We start from the raw sequence: 23359 nt of genomic DNA, 5'->3' as shown, positions 1-23359 counted from the left end.
AAAAAAATATTTAAAAATTGTTAAGAATTTCAAGAAGTTTCAAGAGATCTATTGCACAACATGATGACTATCATTAACAATAGTGTATTGCATACTTGAAAAATGGCCAAGAGAGTAGATTTGTAGTGTCCTCACCACAAAAAAATTATTAGCATGTGAAGTAATGAATATGTTAATTAGCTTGATTTAACCATTCCATAATGTATACATATATGAAAGCATCATTTTGTACATGATAAATATGTATAATTTTTATTTGCCAATTAAAATTACTTTTAACTTTTTAAAAAATTTTATTTATTATAAATAAAAATATGAAATGCTTCATGAATTTGTGTGTCATGCTTGCTCAGGGACAATGCTAATCTTCTCTGTATTGTTCCAATTTTAGTGTGTATGCTGCCAAAGTGAGCACAAAGAAAAGAAAAGAAGAATTTCCAGAAGGAGACATTAAACTGAGTATGGGGTGCTTTTAAGTGCAGGACTCTGTGCAGCAACACGGATTGTACACTCATAAAGCCAACTCTGTCCACACCTCAGTCATGATAGAGAGATAAATCTGTATACTTAGAGAGAGGGACTGTGATGGGAGAAGTTTGGACTCATTTCAGAACTCACAAGGTCAGAAGGACATGGGCAGAGAGGGGAACACAGGTAGGAGGGAGATGAGGTCAACTGAAACTATTGCTATAATTCTGAGATGTAGCAGGTCTCCTTCTTTTTTTTTTGAGAGAGTCTCGCTGTGTCGTCCAAGCAGGAGTGCAGTGACGCAATCTCGGCTCACTGTAACTTCAGCATCCTGGGTTCAAGCAATTCTCCTCCCTCAGCCTGCTGAGTAGCTGGGATTACAGGCATGTGCCACGACACCCAGCTAACTTTTGTATTTTTAGTAGAGACGGGGTTTCACCATGTTGGCCAGCCTGGTCTTGAACTCCTGACCTCAAATGATTCGCCGGCCTTGGCCTCCCAAAGTGCTGGGATTACAGGCGTGAGCCACCACACCTGGGCTTTACATCTGATATAAATTTTGTCTTATTGATTTCATACCAGCATTCCAGCCAATTGAGATCATTTTGGATATAGAGTCTGTAATTTACGATCTTAGCTTTGAGTCACCAGCTGATCTGGTAATTCTGCCACGCATGTCTTCATACACATTTCTGTTAAAACTATCTCACAGGGCAGGGCCAGGGGAGACTGAATCCTCCGCAAGACTTGCATCTGAGTGACGCAAAGACAATAATCCTACCGTTTCAGGTGTGGCTCTGTCAAACATAGGAGTGTGTAAGAAGTCATAAAAGGAGCCTATTTGACAATCCTTGGGAAGTGAATGATCTGAAGAGTTACTTGAAATATTTTTTAGGGAAAATGTTATAAATACAACTATCACCATTAGAAATATTAAACTACCTAGGGAAACACTGGTAGGCATAAGATATAAATTAAGAAAAAAAACAGGGGGCCAAAAAAGAAAAGAATAGGCAAAGAGGAAGGAAGCAGATCAAAAAGAAGGATAGAAAGATAAGAGAGAGACTCTCATTGACATCAGTTCTAAAAGTCCTGTGTCCTTGTTTTAAGATTTATCATTTCCTGTCCCTGAATGTAAAATGAGGCTAATAGCCAGTCTTTGAAGAGCCTTTTTTGTGAGTACAATCATTGGACTTACGGGCCACATCAAATAAAAGTCAGGATTTCCTGAGACTGATCCAAACTAACTTGGAACTCTTTGAGGTTTCGTTTCTTCTTGACACAGATGGTCATGCCCCCCTATCTTATGAAAAATGGAATTAACATTCTTCTGATTTGAATGAAATACTGCCAAGAAATCAGCCGAGAATAATCGAGAAATTATTCCTTGACTATTCCTATTAACAACCATTGCCCTCAGCAAATAATAACTACTAAGAAAGAATTGAATGGATGAAAATTTTCCTTTGAGTTTCCTCTCCTCGTATTTGGTTCTGATTAAATGACATAGAATAAGATTTTATTCTTCTCAGCTTTTTAAGAATTCTACCAAAGAAGAGGGTTAAAAATAAGAGCTAATTTTACTGTACTTAAATGTCATCATCAGCAGGGAGGACGAGGACTCTCCTGTATCCACATTCACACAATTTGCTCAAGTCATGCCACCTGTACAATTTCACCATGTGCTCTCAGTTTTCCATGATGTTACTCATAATATCTCTTCTGCTTGGAATGCCCTTTTCCCCTTGCCTGCTTCCCCTACCTCTACTTGTCTTTTAAAGAATGAGTTCAAGCATCACCTCCATAAAAATATTGCCTGATCATCCAGTGGAGTTAAGAAACATAGATATCCCACCTGGGTTTCTGGATGTAGTAACATTCTCTCTTTCCTCTAAACAGAATATTAAAGGCAGAAACTCAGCTGGGCGCGGTGGCTCACTACTGTAATCCCAGCACTTTGGGAGGCCGAGGTGGGCGGATCACCTGAGGTCAGGAGTTCAAGACCAGCCTGGCCAACTCGTGATCTCTTTTCACCATCAAGAGATGGTGAAACCCCATCTCTACTAAAAATAAAAATAAAGAAATTAGCTAGGCGTGGTGGCAGGCGCCTGTAGTTCCAGCTACTCAGGAGGCTGGGGCAGGAGAATTGCTTGAACCCGGGAGGTGGAGGTTGCAGTGAGCTGAGATCACACCACTGCATTCCAGCCTGGGCGACAGAGTGAGACTCTGTCTCAAAACCAAACCAAACCAAAACAAAAATAAACAAATAAAGGCAGAAACTGATTATAGTTCATTACTATATCATTCATACTTAACATAGCACCTGGCATGTTATGAGTGCTCAGGAAATGTTTTGTGTAAAGAGAAGGAAAAGGAAGAAGAGAAGAGAGGAAAGAAGAAAGGGAAAGAGACAGGAATGGATTATAAAATATTATCCTTTGAAATGGCTTTTATAGTTTAGTGTCTGAAAAAGAGTAGGCAATCTTTAAAAGACTTCTCTAGTCTTATAATTCTCATCTATCTTTTTATTTGCAGGTTTTCATCTACCTGTATAACGACCCATGATTCAAAGAGAAGACAGATGACCATTTGGCAGAGCTGCTTTGCAGTTATTCAATGAATACCATCCTGATAGTTAAATGAAATCTGATGAATGCCATCCTAATGAATGCCGTCCTCATAGTTTAACAAAATCTTCAAGTTTCTGATGAATGTTCAAGTGCGCTTTGCAATGATATTTATAACCAGTGTGTTATCATGAAAAAGAGTGTGCTGATTTTGGTAGTTCAGAACAACATAAGGTAATTTTTAAAATATACGATGAAGAAATTGAGATTGACAAATCAATTATTCATCAGAGGGAATTTGGAATATAATAACCTTCCAAGGAGTAGTTTCAACCAAAGGCCAAAGGCATGCTAGCCAAGAAATCAGCATTTCTTAGCCTCTCCTGCTCCCTGCTCTCATTGTAGCATGCACTATGTTAGAAGGTGGTGCTCAAAAGGGGAGGTGGAAGCATCTTTAGAATAGTTTGCTGTGACTCCCAGAGAAAGAGCAAAGTTATTCTCTAACAAGAGTTTTGGGAACCTTTTTAAAAACATGGCTGCACATTTTCCCTAAATGTTTCTCCAATGGTGTAAAAATATAGGAATTCCTAATGAGGACCCAGGGTGACACTGTCTTTCATTTCCTGTTCAATCATAAGACCAGAGAATTTTTTTCTGGATTCCACACGTGGAGGTTGGGATAAAATTCAGTTGTAACATCTGTGCCTTCAACGTCATGGAAATGCCTTTAAAATAAATGTGTTTATATGCTGAAAACTTAAGGGCCCTTTGGGAAAAACTCCAGGAAATGAAACAGCCAGGGACACTTCCCCATTCCAGTTAATACCTAAGTACATGCCTTTGATGTCTCAGAGAAGGGAAGACAGTGTATGTCCGGGATTAATCTCTCTCCTAAAGATAACATGTGCATTTATAAACTTCCCACCTGACATTTCTGCTGGAATGGCCCATCAAACCCTGTACTTAGAAAAAGTAAAGTCCCAAGACCAGGCACAGTGGCTCACACCTGTAATCCCAGCACTTCGGGAGGCCAAAGCAGGAGGATGGCTTGAGCCCAGGAGTTCGAGACCAGCTTGGGCGACATGGCAAAACCCCACCTATACAAAAAAAAAAAAAAAAAAAAAAAAAGGCCTGGTGTGGTGTCTAATGCCTGCAGTCCCAGGTATTTGGGAGGCTGAGGTGGGAAGATCTCCTGAACCCAGGAGATCGAGGCTGCAGTGAGCTGTGATTGTGCCATCACACTCCAGCCTGAGTGAGAAAGTAAGACCCTGTCTCAAAAAAAAAGTAAAGTCCCAATTCCAAATTCTCATTCCTAAAAATCATTCACCTTTTCTGGCTTTCTTCCTTCTGTCAATGGTGCTCCTGAAGAAATGGTCAAAGAGGGTATTCCCCAGGCCTGGGGAAGGCCCAGTGAGCAGGGGCTCACTTGGGGCAGAAGTTTCTGAGATGCAAGTAGAGACAGAGACACTAATGACACCAGAGAGTTAACTGATGGAATCAGGCCCATGATGAGGTAGACGGGGTAAAATTCAGAGTACAGGTGGCTCTAGTTTTAGATTAGCTTTAGGTAAGAGGATTAGCTTTAGATGAGAGGAAAGAGAAAAAGATATGGACAGATGAAGGTAATTTTGCATAATGGAGTTGAGGAACAGAGACTTAAGGTAATTACTCTTCAATACTTTTTATTTCCTTTGTAAGGTATTAAATGAGGCCATCTTATAAGAAGAGGTAGAATGGGATACAGAGGAACTAGGGAGTTGAAAGAGAATGAAGGAGTTCATTGCTATGGGGGAATAGGAGAGAGAAATGACCAGGGATCTGCTTCATGGAAGGCCCAGCTGTTTTTCCAGTTGGGTTAGATGAAAGTTGAGGGGACAAAAAAACAGACAGTTTTGTCAACACAGTAATTGAGTTAAAGAGCCAAGAATTTAGGTTGGATAGGGGAGAGACACATAGGCTGGAAGAAAATGGAAAAATCAAAGGAAGGTCTTGTTAAGATCAAAGAGTAAGTCTAGAAGCAGAAATGAGTGAGAGGAATGGAAAGTTGAAGAGGATAGGATACTAGAATTTAAGCTTCTGGAGGTGGAGTAATTTGAGGCAATCAATGAGACCCAAGATTCGTCCAACAATGGGGGTGACTAAAGTTACATGGAGGTCACAGGGTTGAGAAGGTCAAGGAGCTGTTGGATGGGTTATGTACATGGACATCGTGGTCACTCATGGTGATTGTGGGACCCCAGGTGGATCAGGGCCAGTACAATGGTAGTAGGTCAAGGAAGAGGGCTGTGGTTTCATGTGGCAGGCTGAAATTCAATAGAAGAAGGGTTTTTACTTGAGGGCATAGAAGCAAGGGTCTGTAGAAGGCATTGGGATGTAAGATGAATGCTCATCTTATTTCTGGTCCTGTGGTAGATGGAGTACAGAAAGGACTGTGGGAGAAATGTCTTCAGGAGAGAAACTGCATCAGTTATGTCAGGAAAAAGAGGCTGAAGATATAGAGGACTTCAAGTATCACAGAATGAATGGTTCAAAAGTGGGAAGCTAGCCAGGTGTGGTGGGTCACACCTGTAATCCCAGCACTTTGGGAGGCTGAGGCTGGCAGATCACCTGAGGTCAGGAGTTCGAGACCTGCCTGGCCAATATGACAAAACCTCATCTCTACTAAAAATACAAAAATTAGCTGGGCATGGGGGTGTGTGCCTGTAATCCCAGCTAGCTACCCAGGAGGCTGAGGCAGGAGAATCGCTGGAACCCAGGAGGTGGAGGCTGCAGTGAGCCGAGGTCACACCACTGAACTACAGCCTCGGTGACAGAGTGAGAGACTCACTCAAAAAAAAAAAAAAAAAAAAAAAGTGGGACGCTGCTCTTAGAAGTGGACAGAGGGTATGTGGACCACTTCCTCTAGGGAACTTTTCCCAACCAATCCCGTCTTTATCTATCGCTTATCCTCTACACTAGTAAAAATTAATGTCTTTACATGCAGAAGGCAAAGGGCATCCCTCAGTATTCAGGTTGCTTGAGTCATTGTAGAATGCAGCCATCCACGCATCCTTCTAGATTCTGATGAGGTTATGAAACTCCCTGACTTCAGACCTTGTGAATACCCTAGCTTTCCTCAGCTGGTCCAGCAAGTTCAAGCTAATCAGGAGTGGGCAGTGATTGCATGCCCTGACTGCTAAGAAGCCTTTGTAATCCTAACACAACCTGATTCTTGCTTATTATTATTATTATTTTTTTTTTTTTTTTGGTTTTTTGGCATGGCAGAATAAACCAAAGCCAGAGGAATCCTTACCAACAGGTTCTGTGCTGTACTGTTTCTGAGCATTCAGGCCTTTGGCAACCAGAAGCAAGTATACTCTTAGGATTTAGATATGAGGTCAAAGTCGGGGCAGCCCTTTGGCCTTTTCCTCCAAGAAATCCTCTCCATCAGGTACCCCAAGTCCTGGCAGAGCCAAGTGATCACGGATACAAGTTTCATATACTGTTCACAGCAGCAGACTGAGCTAAAGGCTGTGATACAGAAGTTCCAGGGGATGGCGGGGTCATGATCATCAAGACAATGATGCAAAGATGGTCAGGAATTCCATCATTCCACCCATTCTGATCTTACTGTTCTCAGGTGGCCCACCTGGCAGGAAGTGGGACGTGGGCTCCCTTATACCATGAAGCAAGAAATTAGGCCAGGCACAGTGGCTCACACCTGTAATCCTAGCATTTTGGGAGGCTGAGGCGGGAGGATCACATGAGCTCAGAGGTTCCAGACCAGCCTGGGCAACAGAGTAAGACTTCATCTCTATTTATTTTTAAAACATTTTTAAAGAAAAATAAATAAATAGGACGGGTGTGGTGGCTCACAGCTGTAATCCCAACACTTTGAGAGGTCAAGGCAGGGTGGATCACCTGAGACCAGAAGTTCGAGACCAGCCTGGTCAACATGGTGAAACACTGTCTCTACTAAAAACACCAAAAATTAGCTAGGCATGGTGGCACATGCCTGTAATCCCAGCTACTCAGGAGGCTGAGGCAGGAGAATCACTTGAACACAGGAGGTGTAGGTTACAGTGAACTGAGACTGTGCCACTGCACTTCAGCCTGGGAGACAGAGTGAGTGAGACTCTACCTTGAAAATAAAAATAAAAAAAAAAAAAAAAAGGAAAAAGAAAAATAGACCTGGCATGGTGGCTCATGCCTATAATCCCAGCATTTTGAAAGGCTGAGGTTGGTGGATCACTTGAGTTCAGGAGTTCAAGACCATCCTGGCCAACATGGTGAAACCCTGTCTCTACTAAAAATACAGAAATTAGCCAGGAATGGTGGCACATACCTGTGGTCCCAGCTACTTGGGGAGGCTGAGGAATGACAATCACTTAAATCAGAGAGGCGGAGGCTGCAGTGAGCTGAGATTGCACCACTGCACTCCAGCCTGAGTGATAGAGCAAGACTGCCTCAAAAAATAAGAAACATAAATAAATAAATGAGATTAATAGGCAGAATGCCACCCTTCATATGGAATAGTCATATCTTTCATCTGCTTCCATCAAGGAGGCCATTGGGTCTCCTTCCAGTTACAATGATGTGTCTCACAATAAGGTTTCTAGGACCAGTAGCTGGGTATATTTCTGAAATTGCTCATTCAAGTTCTAGGTACTGGCTCCTCTCTACCGACCCTATTCTATTGTAGTTAACTGCACCATTCTTGACTTTGTTCTAAGATATGACTACTTAGGTGGAGAAGAGATCATCACCATTATTAATAATTATTTATGAGAACTTATTATGTGCCAGACACTTTATATATATTGAGTCATTTAATCTTCACAACAAATTTATCAGGTTGACCTCATTTTTTTTAGATGAGGAAACTGGAGTTAACTAGTTTACTCAAGGTCACAAAGCTAGTAAACAGCTGAACCACTCTAAGTATGGACTTAACCAATCTATATTATACCCACTCTCCTGTTTTATACAGATAGAGACAGTATATGGTTGTTGCAGCTTGTATATTTCACTAAAAGAAACAGATGGGACAGCATAGTTGGGCTTCAAATCACAAATGAATGGTGGGAGAAAAATCAATTTATCAGAGAGCCTCAGGTTGAAACTTCAGGGAACTTCTCAATGCCATTTGAGCAGACCCGTTGGATGCTAAGCTCTTCCAAGCACACACATAGGACAATTATATCTAATGTAACTGGAGGCACCCAGCACTTGAAAGGGAAAAACATATTTTTGTCATTCTAGTAAGACCTCTCTTCAAATGAAACTCATAATGAAAAAATGTCAGGAGTGAGATTTTTCAAGCCACAAACAGCCAAGTGCATATCTATTTCATGCCTGAGCTTGTGTCATTAGCCAGTCAATCCACTCCTCTAGGGTGCAAACTTATAATACTTTTTACTGACATGGGTGGGTATACACTGGATGAGGGAACAACAGAGGTGGGGAGTGGAGCGGGGGAAAGGAAGTTAACGTGGATCAGCCAGGTCCTGTTTGGTATGGATTTTATATAGAATCTAATTTCCTCCTTACAGCAACTCCATGACATAAGCATTATTATCTCTACCTTACAGATTACGAAACTGGGAATCAGTCACCTAACTAATAAGGGGTGGAACCGGGACTTCAAAACACCTGATGTTTTACTGTAGCATCCTGCATACCCACGTAAAGGTGGGAGGCATGGCAACTTCCACATGGGCTTAAGGAACAAAAGGAGAAGCTCTAGGTGAAGTAAGAACAGTCATATTTAGTATGCCAAGGCTAATTATATCCTTGATCCTCTTGGCATGAACTGCATAGGGAAAGAGGAACAGGGCTCCTGTGCCTTGGTAGCTCAGCCATGAGCTCTCCCAATCACACCTTCCTTCTTATCCTAGATGCAGGGTCCAGGGGGCTACAAGCAGGGCTTGCTGCCAACTTGATTTTGTGCTTCCAACCTCTGGCAGCCAAAAGATATAACCATGACCTCCCAGAACAAGAAAGGCCCAATCCTCTTATCTTACCGATCAAGACAGTGGAGCCCACAGAAATCTAAAGACTTATTCAAGAGCAGGTACAGAGTTAGGATCACAACCACAAGTGGGACCCAGCTCTTTTTTCCAGGCAGGTTTTTTAGGAGACAATGAGGCTGGTCTTGGGAAATCAGCATTTCTATGCCTCATCTCATAAATTCCTAGAGTTTAAGTCTAGTTGGCTCTTTCTGGGGAATGCTCTAGAAGTTTCCCGTATGAAAATGTTAGGATGAAGCGTACACATTGACATTTAGGAGATATGTTTATTTGGGAAATAAAAATCAATACGACTGGCCTGGTGCAGTGGCTTATGCCTGTAATCCCAGCACTTTGGGAGGCTGAGGTGGGCGGATCACCTGAGGTCAGGAGTTTGAGACCAGCCTGACCAACATGATGAAACTCTGTCTGTACTAAAAATACAAAAAATTACCCAGTGTGGTGGCGCATGCCTGTTATCCCAGCTACTTGGGAGGCTGAGGCAGGAGAATCGTTTGAACCCAGGAGGTGGAGGTTGCAGTGACCAGAGGTCACACCACTGCACTCCAGCCTGGGCAACAAAAGTGAAACTGTCTCAAAAAAAAAAAAAAAAATCAATAAGACTAATGTAAAGAGTGATTGGGTAGAAAACAGAAGAACCACTGTGAAGTCTGGATCACAAGTTAGAAATGTGTCAGGACTTTGAAATGTATATCCAGAAAAATCCTGGCCCCAGGCTGTTTCAAAATAGGGAACCTGATGTGGATGGTGATGTCCACCCTGTACCTTGCCCTGTAAAGCTTGGGTCTCTCTGCAGTGGGTTTTGACTCTGATTTGTAAACTTCCTGACCTTCCCACCAGAGAATTATAATCAGAGAACACAGGTCTGCTTCCTAGAACATACAGTACCTCTGTGGAAATAAGAAAAAGGCGCCCTGTGCTCTGGGTCCTTAGCCTCATAGCTCAGCGAGCAGAGCAGGTGCTAGGTTTCTGCCATGACTTACCTTCTCCAGGCATCTCTTTGCATGGCCCAACTTGCACAACCACACAGGGCATCAACCCTTTCTATTCCTCCTTCCAAGAACTCAGAGGAAGCAGTGGAATCTTTCCATCTGTCACACTTATGATTGCCCACAGAATCCCACCAACCAAATCAGGTATGGCTACAGGAGAGGGAGTTACTCAAGCAGATGCAACTCTTATGAGAATTGCTCAGTTTCTCTTTTTTCTGAAACAGAGTCGCACTCTGTCGCCCAGGCTAGAGTGCAGTGGTGCGATCTCGGTTTACTGCAACCTCCGCCTCCTGGGTTCAAGAGATTCTCCTGCTTCAGCCTCCCAAGTAGCTGGGATTACAGGCATGTGCCACCATACCCAGCTAATTTTTTGTATTTTTAGTAGAGATGGAGTTTCACCATGTTGGCCAGGTTGGTCTCGAACTCCTGGCCTCAAGTGATCTGCCCACCTTGGCCTCCCAAAGTGCTGGGATTACAGGCGTGAGCCATCGCGCTTAGCCAAATTGCTCAGTTTCAAATGGAGTTTGTTCCACTTGTTTCTAGGATAGAGTCTGAAAAAACCCCACCTCATCTCCTGATGTTAGCATCTTTCAGACTTTCCTTAATTTAAAGTTGGCATAGGATTCTTGACACCTTCTTATTAGAGGAGTGTCTGGCACACATAGCTCAAAGGATGTCTGGTGAGTGAAGGGAAGATAAGGGGAAGAGGGGAGGAAGAGAGGGAGGGAGGGAAGGAGGGAGGGAGGAGCAGGGATGATGACTCCTCTGTGACAAAGATCAAGTCTATGCAATGAGGTATATGGAACTTCAGCGTCTGCCTTGGGCCAGGCAGCATTCGGACAGCTGATGTGTGGTTAATTGGGCTAAGTGGTTTGTCTATGTGGCAATGATTTTCATATGTCTCTCCCCACAATCCCTGTCTGCAGGTCTGCAATTGTCAGACAATGCTTTAGTGGACGTGCTTGGCACCTGAGAGATACGAACACACCATTTAATAACATGCTTTCCGTGCATGATGCTTGACTAGTGAGCATTTATGGTTCACTGAAAGGTAGGTTCTTCCCAAATACATGTGTTATTCTCAACCACAGCATCCGACAATGAGTGGAGAAAATTCCTAGAGTCAGGGCTACCAAATCCGGTGATGAAGGACAGAATGATCTTCTGAGAGAGTAGAGAGAAGAAACTCTTGAGAGCAAGTGGAGCCATGTCAAGAACAGGGCCAGCCTTCAGGGAAGTTGGCAGTGGCATTACCGACATGCCATTCTGGGGCAATCAGGGTGTTCACTCTTCACAAAGCTTCAGTGCTTTGGGTTGTGCTGTGGGGTGATGCAATGGGTTGCTGTTTATCATTGGCACTCTCATAATTATTATCTGCAATAACACTGCCAACGTCATTAACAATTTGTTGGGTTTTTTCCCTGTAAAATTGTCAACAGGATCTCTGGGCTTAGGCTCCAAAAGGCTGGCTCTTCTTAAAAGTCCTTGCAGAGAGAGCCTGAAAAACTTAATAATATACCAATTCAGCATTTAGAGATTAAAGTAGGTATGTTTTTATAGACCTTTTGAATAAAAAAATAAAATCCATGCCTCAAATGTGAAAGGTACCAAAGTGTACACTGAGATAAGTAAGTCCTCCTCTTACCCTGTCACCTAGCCTTCCAAAAGGTATTCACTCCTTATGGAAAATTGTATCTGAAAGGAAGAGAAGGGTTCTAGCTGAATAATCAGAACCTCAGTCAAAATCTTTGCAAGGCTACGCATCCTTTTCTGGCCAGGCTTCTTTATATTCAGGAAGAAATACTAATAATTGTCGATTGCTGCCCCCGGCAGGAAAGCAGAAATTCAGATATGCCATTCAAGGCACGAAGGACTACAATACCAATGACCTCAATGTTAGTGGATGTGAGAATTTATGGTTGTTAATCGACAATGGTAGAACCAAAATTCCGGTATCAAAGCTAATGCCAAGAAAAGTCACAGAAATCCCACTGAGATATAGCTCCTTTCAAGCCACACACTCAGTGGCTCTGGTTTACATCCCCAGTAATTTGTTCAGGCTGCATGTTTTTTTGTTTGTTTGTTTGTTTTTTTAATAAATCTTTTGACACAGGATCTGGCTCTGTCACCTAGGCTGGAGTGCAGTGGTGAGATCTTGCTCACTGTAAACTCTGCCTCCTGGGCTCAAACTATCCTCTCACCTCAGACTTCCAAGTAGCTGGAACTACAGATGTGCACCACCATGCCTGGCTAATTTTTTGCATTTTTCGTAGAGCCAGGGTTTTGCCATTTTGCCCAGGCTGGTCTTGAACTCTTGAAGTTAAGCAATCCTCCTGCCTCAGCTTCCCAAAGTGTTGGGATTACAGGCATGAGCCTCCGTGTTCGGCCTTAAACTTTCAATTTCTTATTCCATCAGCTTTTGACAGGGCCTCTTGACTCCCACTCTATATAAGAATATTAACTCTTGTACACTATATTAATTCTTGTACTTTCTTCCTCCTTCCATGTGCCATTAATCTCTAATGTCTGCATACTTTCATTTTTACTTTGTCAAGGTGGTAACATATTCATTCTGCCTGCCAAGACATCCGTGGTTTTTCCGAGATGACTCTAAAAGTTGCAAACCAAACAACATTTCCATTAGTATGACCATGTAAATATTGTCCAATGCTGGGCCAGGTAGCATATTAGGACTACATTTTCTTCTTCAATGTCATTATGCCTAGACTATATAAAAGAAATTGTTCCTAACATCAAGGTCAGATGGCATCTATTTCTTACACTATCAGCCAATTAAAATTATGCCACATTTTAGTTTGTTTGCCTTAAATAATATTTGTCTTATATTAATATTGCTAACCCAGCTTTTGCAGTGGTAATATTTAAAGTACCTGTCTCTTTCCATCCATTTATTTCTAACTTTTCTGTGTTTTTTGTTGTTTTTTTGAGACAGAGTTTTGCTCTGTCGCCCAGGCTACAGTGCAGTAGCACGATCTCGGCTCACTGCAACCTCTGCCTCCTGGGTTCAAGCGATTCTCCTGCCTCAGCCTCCTGAGTAGTTGGGATTACAGGCGCCTGCCACCATGCCCAGATAATTTTTGTATTTTTAGTAGAGACAGGGTTTTGCCATGTTGACGAGGCTGGTCTTGAACTCCTGACCTCAGGTGATTCACCCACCTCGGCCTCCAAAAGTGCTGGGATTACAGGCATGAACCACCACACCTGGCCTGGGTAGTTTTGTTTTAGATGTGTATCCCAGACATATAGAGCTAGAATTTTTACAAACTCAATTTGGTAATTTTGTTTTTATATAATAGGGGAATTTAATTTGTTTATATATTTTGTAATTGAAATATTTTAACCTAATTCTACCACTTAATTTGTGTTTTCTGTTTACTATAATTTTTCTTTTCTTTTTTTTTTCCTACTTGATACTTGATAAAATTTCTGGTATTTGTTGTTTTTTCCCCTTAATTAAGTAATTATTATAGTTTTTTTTTTTTTTGAGATGGAGTCTCCCTCTGTTGCCAGGCTGGAGTGCAGTGGCGCCATCTCGGCTCACTGCAACCTCCGCCTCCTGGGTTCAAGTGATCCTCCTGCCTCAGCCTTCCGAGTAGCTGGGACTACAGGTGGGTGCCACTACGCACAGCTAATTTTTTTGTATTTTTAGTAGAGATGGGGTTTCACCATGTTGGCCAGGATGGTCTCAATCTCTCAACCTCGTGATCTGCCCACCTTAGCCTCCCAAAGTGCTGGGATTACAGGCGTGAGCCACCGTGTCCGGCTGATATTTCTATTTTTAAATTAAACTTGTATATACATCATGAATTATACATATTTCTTATTAGTTTATAATAATTCAGTATTTATATTATGCTCTTAACCCAAACACAGGTCTTAGGATGCTTAACAGCCCATTAAATACTAGCTCTGTCTTCTTACTGTAATATAGCTTTAATTCTATTTTTTCTTTTCTTTCTTTTTTCCCCCTAAAATTACTGGGCTTCAATCTATTTGAAAGACACAGAAATTAGTATTTTTAAAACAGGAAATAAACTTACTGACATTTTATTTATTGTTTGTTGTATTCCATGTCTTCTTTCTGTTTGTTTTTTTTTTTCTTGCTAAAGGACATCTTTAATGGTTCTTCTTTTTTTTTTTTTTTTGAGACAGGGTATTGCTTTGTCACCCAGGTTAGAGTGCAGGAGCACAATCACTGCTCATTGCAACTTCTGCCTCCCAGGCACAAGCAATCATCAGCCTCTCAAGTTGCTGGGACTATAGGCCTGTGCCACCACACCTAGCTAATGTTCTAATTTTTTGTTGAGATGGGGTTTTACCATGTTGCCCAAGCTGGTCTTGAACCCGTGGACTCAGGCAATCCTCCCACCTCAGCCTCCCAAAGTGCTGTGATTACAGGCATGAGCCACCATGCCTGGCCTCTTAATGAAGCTCTATGAATGGTGAGTTATTTTGGTTTTTTGCATATCTGGACATATTTTCCCCCCACCCCCATTAATGAATCATAGTATATCTGGGTAAAAAAAATTCTGTGCACGTGGTTATTTCTCATCACTATCATTACTGTTTTCTGACGTCCATTATTGCTGATATTCAATTTGCTGTTGATCTGTCATTACTCTGCAGATAATCATTCATTTGTCTCTGGGAGATTTTAAGATTATATCTTGAATCTTTAAGATTTAATCTTTAAGACATAATCTTAAAATCTCCTTAAAGCTTTGCAGTTTTATTATTATGTACCTTGGTATTTTTATTTATCCTGCTTGGCACTGAAAATGCACATCTAATTTGTTCACTAAGTTCAGTTCCCAGTGCCTGGCACAAAACAGACACCTGATGAATATTTCATAAATAAATTAGTCTTTCTTCCGTTTTTTAGAAATCCTTAGCAATCTCCACTTAAAATGTTGCTTCTCTAAACAACTTCCATTCTCTTTCTCTGGAACTTTTATTAGATAATTGTTGGAGCCTCAAAATCTATTCTCTGTGTCTTTTAATGCTCTATCATGTTTAATCTCATGTTCTCTCTGCATGGCATACTGAGAGTTCCCCAGTGATGTCTTCAATTCCTCATTTTGAACTATGTCCAGTTTAGAGTGTATCCTTAACTATAACACTTTTTTATTCCAATGATAATATAATTCTTAATAACTTCATTGAAATGTAATTTATGGTTTTGTTTTTTTTTTTGAGACAGAATTTCACTCTTGTTGCCCCGGCTGGAGTGCAATGGCGTGATCTCGGCTCACCACAACCTCTGCCTCCTGGGTTCAAGCGATTCTCCTGCTTCAGCCTCCCAAGTAGCTGGGATTACAGGCATATGCGCCACCATGCCCAGCTAATTTTGTATTTTTAGTAGAGACGGGGTTTCTCCATGTTGGTCATGCTGGTCTCGAACTCCCGATCTCAGGTGATCCACCCACCTCGGCCTCCCAAAGTGCTGGGATTACAGGCGTGAGCCACCGTGCCCGGCCAAGATTTAATTTATATACCATAAAATTCACCCATTTAAAGTGTTTAATTTGAATATTTTTAGTAAACTTATAGAGTTGTGGCTCCCTCAACACAATTCAGTTTTAGAACATTTCCAGCACCCCAAAAAGATTATTATTTTTTTGAGATGGAGTCTCACTCTGTTGCCCAGGCTGGAGTGCAGTGGCACGATCTCGGCTCACTGCATCCTCCACCTTCTGGGTTCAAGTTATTCTCCTGCCTCATCCTCTCAAGTAGCTGGAACTAGAGGTGCCCACCACCATGCTCAGCTAATTTTTGTATTTTTAGTAGAGATGGGGTTTCACCATGTTGACCAGGCTGGTCTCAAACTCCTGACCTCAGGTGATCTTCCCGCCTCCGCCTCCCAAATTATTGAGATTACAGGTGTGAGCCCCTGTGCCCGGCCGGTCTTTTGCATCTAGCTACTTTCATTTAGTATAATGTTTCTGAGGTTCATCTATGTTGTATGTATGAGTGGTTCATTCCTTTTTCAAACGGTTGTTATTTTTGATTTCCATATTTTGAATTGGTTCTTTTAGATACCCATCTAAAAGAGTTTCATTTTTTTCCCATTTTGTTTTAGGGAAGTTATATCTTAATTTATATATTTTTTTACATCCTCAACATACTTATGTTTAAGGCTTTGTCATACCATTGTGTAAAGCATTCAGCTGGATTGGATTACTATTCCAATTATTGATTTTATTGGCTATCTTTATTAGCAATATATTTGTTTTGGGATTTTGGTGTATGGGTTTATTTTTAGTGAAAATATATTGTTTTCTTTCTTTCCTTCCCTTCCTTCCTTCCTTCCCTCCCTCCTTTCTTCCTTCCTCTCTTTCTTTCTTTCTTTTTTCTTTCTCCCTTTCTCTTTCTTTCTTCTTTCTCCTTCCTTCCTTGCTTCCTTCCTTCCTTCCTTTCCTCCCTCCCTCCCTACTTTCCCTTCCCTTCCCTTCTCTTCCCTTTTCTTTCCTTCCTTCCTTCCTTCCTTTCTCTCTTTCTTTCTTTCTTTCTCTCTCTTTCTTTTCTTTCTTTCTTTCTCTCTCTCTCTCTTTCCTTCCTTCCTTTCTTTCTTTCTTTCTTTCTTTCTTTCTTTCTTTCTTTCCTGACAGAATCTTACTCTGCCCAGCCTCTTTTTCTGTCTTTCTCAACCCCTCTCCTTACCTTCCCTTGCCCATCATTTTTATTGCTTCTATTCCACAGTCTGGGTCTCTAAATCAGAACACAGTCTAATAGCAGTGAATCAAAGAAGATATTAAGAGCAGGGCAGATCTAGTCATAACCATTGGGTGTTTGACTTATCTCTTGGTTGCAAGGCTATGGCCTTGTAAACCTTAGGCCTACAGCTCACTAGAACTTACAGTCCCAAGCAGCAGTTAGGAGCAGCTCATTTTCATTCTCTCTTCATAATATTGAGGGTGCCCCACCACTGTTCAGGTCTTTGAGCTTGTGCCTGGCTCCAGTCTCCCATCTCCTATGAAGCATTTTCAATCCCTTTTGCCCTACAAAAGCCAAACTACCAGCTACCCAGCTTCAGTCCTTTTCACTGTTTACAGTTTCCATTGCTCTCTGGATTTTGGATATCTTTATCTGGTATTTGAGCCTAACTATATCTTTAGTTTTCTTTTTCTTTTCCTTTTTTGTTATTATAATTATTATTTTTTGACAGAGTCTTATTCTGTCTCCCAGGCTGGAGTGTAGTGGCGTAATCATAGCCCACTGCAGACTCAATCTCCTGGGCTCAAGTGATCCTTCCACTTCAGCCTCCTAAGTAGCTGAGACTACAGGCACATGCCACCATGCCCAGCTAATTGTTTAATTTTTTGTACAGATAGCGTCTTGCTATTTTGTCCAGGTTGGTCTTGAACTCCTGGACTCAAGCAATCCTGTCTCGGCCTCCCAAAATGCTAGGATTATGGGCATGAGCCACTGTGCCCAAGCCTTTGTTTTTGTTTTGTTTTATTTTTTATTAATTTATCTTTTTGAGATGGAGTTTCACTCTTGTCACCCAGGCTGGAGTGCAATGCTGCGATCTCAGCTCACTGCAACCTCCACCTCCTGGGTTCAAGTAACTCTCCTGCCTCAGCATCTCAAGTACCTGGGATTACAGGCACTCACCACCACACCCAGCTATTTTTTTTTGTATTTTTAGTAGAGACGGGGTTTTGCCATATTGGCCAGGCTGGCCTTGATTTCCTGACGTCAGGTGATCTGCCCGACTCTGTGTCCCAAAGCGCTGGGATTATAGGCATGAGCCACTGTGCCTGGCTGTTTTTATTTTTATGATTGCTATGTGTGGGGAGAAAAGTGAGTTGTTAGTGTTATAAACACACTGTACCATCATCATCTGAAAGTTTGTTTGCTTCATATTTGGGTGGTGACTTTTGTTTTTTTGGTTTTTTTTTTGAGATGGAGTTTTGCTCTTGTTACCCATGCTGGAGTGCAGTGGTGCGATCTCAGCTTACTGCAACCTCCACCTCTCCAGTTCAAGCGATTCTCCTGCTCAGCCTCCCGAGTAGCTGGGATTACAGGCATGTGCCACCACACCTGGCTAATCTTTGTATTTTTAGTAGAGGCAGGGTTTCTCCATGTTGGCCAGGCTGGCCTCGAACTCCTGACCTCAGGTGATCCGCCCAACTTGGCCTCCTAAACTGCTGGGATTATAGGCGTGAGCTACCACACCCAGCCCCGTGACTTTCTTCTATATTTCTTAATTCTTTTCCCAGAATTTCTAATGGCTTTTATTCCTTCTCGATTCATCTGCATTTAAATTTTCCTCCAATTTTCTAGACTTTATTTGGAGGAACACATTCTGGAAGATGTCCCAGGGGCATTCAGGATCAGAAATAGGTGAGCAGATCCTTAGGCTCAGCAGAACCTTTGTGGGTCTGTCTTTATATCTGGTTCAGGTGTCATTGGTATGTGCACAGTGGAAAGTGACATGTAAGGCTAGCAAAAGTCTCTCTATGTGGAGTGGTCAAGGTTTTGGATAGCCTGAAGAGGTTAGCTAGGTTCATTTTAGGACAAAGATAAAGTGCCTGGATATGGGTTTCTCTGGCCTGGATTTAATTGGCTGCTCCTGGTTAGAACAGTTCCCCTCTGAATCCCGCATTCCCTTGGGCTGGCTGGGGGATGATTTGTGGGGGGACAGTCATAATGGAGCTCAGATGCAGAACATCTGCTGCATACCTCCTGTACCAGACAGTGCCAGTCTGCTCTAACTGGGGCTAGATAGCCGAAATATTTTAGGGCAGAGATAATGAGGAACAGAGAAATGTTCATACTTTTAGTTCCCTTGTTTGTGAAGTAAAATATCACCTATCTGTCTGCCCACTGCCTACAGGGTAGAGACAAAGAAGCTGGGTCTTCTTGTATCATATGAGGCAAGTTTCTAGGACTGAGTTGCTTCAAGATCATCCCCTGAGGTTTAACCTTCACCTTTCTTGGGCAGTCTTTCAAGTTTTTGTTTTGTTTTGTTTTGTTTTTTTGAGATGGCATCTTGCTCTGTCGCCAGGCTGGAGTACAGTGGTGCGATCTCAGCTAACTGCAACCTCTGCCTTCCGGATTCAAGCAATTCTCCTTGCCTCAGCCTCCCGAGTAGCTGGGACTACAGACGTGCGCCACCATGCCCAGCTAATTTTTGTATTTTTGGTAGAGACAGAGTCTCACCATGTGGGTCAGGATGGTCTTGACCAAGGGATCTGCCTGCCTCAGCCTCCCAAAGTGCTGGGATTACAGGTGTGAGCCACCGCGCCCGGCCGTCTTTCAAGTTATTAACTCTCACTCCCACATGAGGCTATTGTGGAAGTCACTGTTGTCTGGCTCCTCCAGGAGTAAGATATTCCCTAATATCACAGGGATAGAAGTAAAGCTTCCAATGATATGGGGAAGTAGAGAGGGCTTGAAAGGCAAGCTATTTTTCATAGCTTGATGATGCAGCCTGGCAATGCATAATATGTTCTCCTTTATGAGGTGGTCTGGATAGAATTGGAAAGATGAATTATCCATAAGACTAGTAAATCTCAAGATACACTGAATGCTTTCCACAATTTTAAGAAAGTCCTACTGGGTATCATGCAGAAGCCCTGCTTGTGTATGTGGACCAGTAATGAATCTGTGAATCCTCAAACACAGATCTAGAGGTTAAGCCAGTTCTTAGCAATACTACATCCAGGAATATTTATGTTGGTGAACTAGATTTTTAGAGTAGATCAGGAGGATGTCCCAGTAACAATACTCAATGTAATGCCATCATTAGCACTCGAGCTGGGAAGTCAGGTTTTTAGATTCCTCCTAGCTGTGCTGCTTATCAGTAGTGTCTTCTTGAGCAAGTTATTTGCCTTCACTAAACTTCAGTTTGCTTTTCTGCCAAATGCAATTAATAGTAATACTTACCTCAGAGATTTGTTGTGAGGACTAAATGAGATAATCATGTAAAGTACTCAACACAGTGTGAGCATTAAGTATATAATACATGTTTACAATTATTAATAGCTACTAGCTCAGGAGGCCCTTCTTGATCCTTATCGTTAACCACTGGAAGATGTTGGTAGGAGGGTTATCCAAACAGTATAAAGATGTTCTCGGGACCAGGCGCGGGGGCTCACGCCTGTAATCCCAGCACTTCAGGAGGCTGAGGCGGGCTGTATCACGAGGTCAGGAGCTCGGGACCGTCCTGGCTAACACGGTGAAACCCCATCTCTACTAAAAATAGAAAAAATTAGCCAGGCGTGGTGGCGGGCGCCTGTAGTCCCAGCTACTCAGGAGGCTGAGGCAAGAGAATTGCTTGAACCTGGGAGGCAGAGCTTGCAGTGAGCCGAGATCGCGCCACTGCACTCCAGCCTGGGTGACAGAGCGAGACTGTCTCAAAAAAAAAAAAAAAAAGATGTTCTCAAAGGCCTAGGTGCCACATGGGACCTGAAGAGCCATGTTTGTTCATTGTTTTAATTGTAGGTACCCCAAAGATCCAGCTTCATAAATTCCCATGTTCTGGGGTTGGTCTAGAAGTGACCACCAATATGACTATGTGGTTGCATCAGATGGTGAGTGCAAAGAAGATGCAATAATCTTGAACCGAGAACTCCCTGTTCCACACCAAAGTGCCCCATTATTGCCACAGATTTGAGAAACACCTTAGTTTTAGGTTTAGAAAAGTTATATAACAACACAATGGAAATACATTTCACAGTCACATTCATGTGTGCAAAATGGAAATGATTTCCTTATAACTCATTTTAGCTCATGGGTTATTTCACTGATGATGGAAAACCTAACTTTGTAATCGAAAGTAATCTCAGTTACTTGCAGTTTAAACTCAATCTTTTTTGGTTAAATAGTCAAATTAGGATTTTCTCCTTTTACTTCCTTCTCTCCCTTCTTGGGGAGTAACATCTAGGTTCTGAATGATCCAAGTCCTCTTGGGTGGTCTATCATCCTGACTTTGGGAAAGAAGAACATGGTTTATGGGCTTCAGCAAACCACCTAGTTGGCTCTTCTAAGATGAATAATCTGTTTCTTTTGTATTGGTTGCCTATCCCTGCTATAACAGTGCTGAAATGTCTGTGCCCACTTGGCTCATCAGTCCCCAGGACCTCACAAGTCACTCTAAGTCTTCCTCATCCTGACCTCTCCAGGTCCACTGGCCTCACTTTCAGTCATTTTTGTCCTTCTTTAGTTTTTTTAATTAGATTTTTTAAAACTATGGTAAAATATATATAAGAATTTTCATTTCAATCATTTTAAAGTGTACATTTCAGTGGCATTCTTGTTCATCTTTATATTGTTGAGCCACCATCATCACTATCCATCTCCACAATACTTTCATCACCCCAAACTGAAGCTCAGTACCTATTAAAGAATAGCTCTGTATTCTCCCCTCCCTCCAGCCCCTGGTAACCACTATTCTACTTTCTGTCTGTATGAATTTGACCGTTCTAAATATTTCACATAAGTGGAATCCTACAGGATTTGTCCTTTTGCATCTAGCTCATTTCACTTAGCACAATTTTTTTTTTTTTTTGAGGCGTAGTCTCGCTCTGTCACCCAGGCTGGAGTGCAGTGGCGCGATCTTAGCTCACTGCAATCTCTGCTCCCTGGGTTCAAAGCGATTCTCCTGCATCAGCCTCCAGAGTAGCTGAGACTACAGGCACATGCCACCATGCCTGGCTAATTTTTTGTATTTTTAGTAGTGACGGGGTTTCACCATGTTAGCCAAGGATGGTCCTGATCTCCTGACCTTGTGATCCATCTGCCTCAGCCTCCCAAAGTGCTGGGATTACAAGTGTGAGCCACCATGCCTAGCCTCACTTAGCATAATGTTTTATAGGTTCATCCATGTTTAGCATGTTTCAGAATTTCACTCCTTTCAAAGGCTGCATCCATTGTAAGGATACATCACATTTTATTTATCCATTTATCTGTTGATAGGCATTTGGATTGTTCCCAGCTGTTGGCTATTGTGAATAAAGCTGCCGTGAACATGATGTACAAATACCTGAGTCCCTGCTTTCAATTCTTTTGGGTAGATATCTAGAAGTGAAATTGCTGGATCATATGATAACTCTATTTTCATTTTATGAGGAGTCGCCATACTGGGAACTTTTGAAGTTTTTCCTGAAACCACCTTTGCAAAAAGTATAACTGAGAAAATTATTACGGTGAAAAAGATCTGACCTAACCGACTCCATCTTGCTTCTAACCTCCAAGGTGTCCTTGTTCATTCCAGGGTGGAGGCCAAACTAACTTTGAGAGGAATTCAGTTTATAGTTTAACTTTGAAACAAAGAAGATAACAGCCCTTTCCCAAAACAAACTCCCTTTCTGACTAGAGATTAGACTGGTTTTGTAGGACTAATAAATTAGCCACAAGATTAGAAATTATGGTTTAGGAGTCCTGTGGCTGGAGGCTGCAAGATTCTGAACCTCTCAAATTTCTCCTGAGAATAACATCACTATTATAAAACCTAAGATCAGTGTTTGAGATATTTTCCAGACCTTGCACTCAGTGGATCAGCTGGCACCAACTAGATCGATAAATTGGCTAATCTGGTCTTGTGGTCCCTACCCAGGAACCGGCTCAGTGCAAGGGGACAGCTTTGACTCCTTATGATTTCACCTCTGACTCGACCAATCAGCACTCTCCACTTTCCAACCACCTACCCACCAAATTATCCTGAAAAACCCTGGTCTCTGGTTTTCAGGGAGACTGATTTGTTTGAGTAATAATACAACTCTAGTCTCCCATACAGTTGGCTCTGCATGAATTATACTTTTCCTCCATTGAAATTTCTTGATAAGTCAGCTCTGTCTAGGCAGCGGGCCTAGACAGTATTCCTGGATAAGTTGGCTCTGTCTAGGCAGTGGGCAAGGAGAACCCATTGGGCAGTTATGTTCCCACATTGTTCAGAGGTGTGCAGCCCTCTTAGAAGCTGCCCTGAGGCCCGTCTACCTGGACAGCACATTTAGTCATTTCTCCTCCTCAGATCAGGTGCCCTGCTATAGACAGGCTTCACTGCCAAATGTGCCATCATACCAAGCAACACCTGGGGAGCTTGATGATGATTTTCCTGCTCTGAGAGCCCCCCTAATCCTCAGCAGAATAGCTGATGTGTTTCCCCTTCTCCTTCTTAGGACTCAGCTTGAAGTGTGTAAAGGAGAGAAACTACATCCATGAGGCCAAGTTCCTTCATGTGCTCTCCAATTCTTTCTCCTGCCAAGTGGTAGAAATTTTACTTCCTTTTGGCTAGGAAAACTGCTTGTGCATCATCTTATATTCTTCCAGAGTCTGATAATTATGGTCTAAAGTTTAT

At 42.1% G+C, this 23359-nt stretch overlaps 1 non-coding gene across 1 annotated transcript; it reads right to left on the bottom strand.

Moving 5' to 3' along the window:
* Window positions 1-308: 308 nt before the first annotated feature.
* On the bottom strand, window positions 309-415 carry LOC112135096 (U6 spliceosomal RNA). Its single transcript, XR_002916394.1, has one exon. It is a non-coding gene; the product is annotated as a U6 spliceosomal RNA (small nuclear RNA).
* Between the last annotated feature and the right edge of the window lie 22944 nt (window positions 416-23359).

The sequence above is a fragment of the Pongo abelii genome, chromosome 13 (genome assembly GCF_028885655.2).
Source record: "Pongo abelii isolate AG06213 chromosome 13, NHGRI_mPonAbe1-v2.0_pri, whole genome shotgun sequence".
NCBI classification, from domain to species: domain Eukaryota; kingdom Metazoa; phylum Chordata; class Mammalia; order Primates; family Hominidae; genus Pongo; species Pongo abelii.
Note: the sequence above shows the minus strand (reverse complement) of the source record. Positions and strands in the feature narration are given on the sequence as shown.